Source organism: Lissotriton helveticus, chromosome 10 (genome assembly GCF_964261635.1).
Source record: "Lissotriton helveticus chromosome 10, aLisHel1.1, whole genome shotgun sequence".
NCBI classification, from domain to species: domain Eukaryota; kingdom Metazoa; phylum Chordata; class Amphibia; order Caudata; family Salamandridae; genus Lissotriton; species Lissotriton helveticus.
Genome location: NC_136071.1, coordinates 702929498 through 702931137, shown reverse-complemented (window position 1 = coordinate 702931137; position 1640 = coordinate 702929498). Strand labels below are relative to the sequence as shown.

Sequence of the window (1640 nt, the reverse complement as noted above, 5' to 3'; positions counted from 1 at the left end):
TAAATTTACCGAATCGGTAAATTTACCGAATTTGTAAAATACCGAATCGGTAATTTTACCGATTCGGTAAATCCAAGATGTAGGTAGCACTGTTTACAGTGCTACAGGCCTTCAGAATTCGGTATTTTACCACACAATCCTATTGTGTGGTAAAATACCGAATTCAGGTGTGCATGCACATCTGTGCATGCACACCTATGCCATGTGACAGACAGACATGCCCTTAGGGCATGTCTGTGTGCCACATGGCGCACATGCCTGTATTTGGGGTGCTAGAGGGTGTCAAAGTGACACCCCCTGCACCCTTGCTGGAATCGGTATTTACCAAATCGGTAAATACCGATTCGGTATTGCCCATTGATTCCTATGGGCTTCAATGCCCATAGGAATCAATGGGCATTACCGAATCGGTATTTACAGAATCGGTAAATACCGAATCTTAACGATTCGGTATTTACCAATTCTGAAATACCTACATCCCCCCCCTCTATTTTACCACTTCTTAAGTACCGAATCGGTAAAATTCGGTATTTAAGAAGTGGTAAAATAGAATTACCTACATCTAGCCTTACGTTACATCAGTTTGGCAAATGGTTTGGGCAGCAATCACGTACATACTGAAGGTTGGCTTTGGGGTATTGTAATTGTAATTGGACATCAAGCTCTTCACACACAAAAGGAAGGTACAGATAAGGAGCAGAAGAACTACCTAATAAGATGTTGAACCCTCCTCCTGAGCACCCCCTCGCGACAAAAAAGTATATATAGCTCAATAGAAAGGTGGATGCTCCTTAAGCAACTGGCACTGAGATTGCTGCTTCCTACGGGTTTGCCCTCAAAGCTGATCACCGACTGTTCTCCAAGCTTTATTGCCAAAATGCATCGATCTTGGACATCTTTGTAGTTGTTCATAGTTGTTAGCCTGATACTCGTGCTTGACTCCTGTACACTTCTTTTTAACTGCATCCTTGGAGCTTGCATAAATCATTTGACTCTTCAGAGGTGCGCAGTCTGGAGCCCAGAAGATAAAAACCAGATTCTCTTTCTTGGGTTCATTGGTCTCATAACAAGCATCGAAAAGGGCATGGCGGCAATCGTCTCTTGGAAGCATGTTGATGAAGTGCTTGTATACATCGTCATACAAAAGACAATCGCCTACGAGGTTCTCTTTTCCTTCTTTAATTATTATGTTTTTTTGTTCGGCCTAAGCAGAATATGATCTCCTTTTTCCTGTTTTTTATTTCTTCTGAATGCATGTGTTTCCTCACCTTCATCTCATTGAAAACAGCGATGATGTAATCGGCAACCGAAAACCGGTAGCCATGCTGCTCAAGGTTAGGGAGGCAGGCTGCAGGTAATGGCTGGAGGAGAGAGAAGAGCGTCCTATCACACTCTTGCACTGATGATGACTGGAAAGCTGCATTCTTCTTTTAAAGGAGCACGGCTGGGGGCCGATTGTGGGCCATTTTAAAAATATTTATGTTAATTGCAGTGCATGAAGGTGCTACAATTAACAAATATTTTCACAAAGGCCCACAAACAGCCCCCAGCCGCACTCCATTAAGAAAGAAATGCAACAAGTGCAGGAGCCACTGCTTGTACAGGCTTCCAGCAGACAGTAAATGACCATTTATCGCGTC

General features: G+C 43.2%; 1 pseudogene; it reads right to left on the bottom strand.

The window, feature by feature from the left end:
- Window positions 1-705: 705 nt before the first annotated feature.
- Window positions 706-1304, bottom strand: LOC144784083 (cofilin-1 pseudogene; annotated as a pseudogene).
- Window positions 1305-1640: the final 336 nt, after the last annotated feature.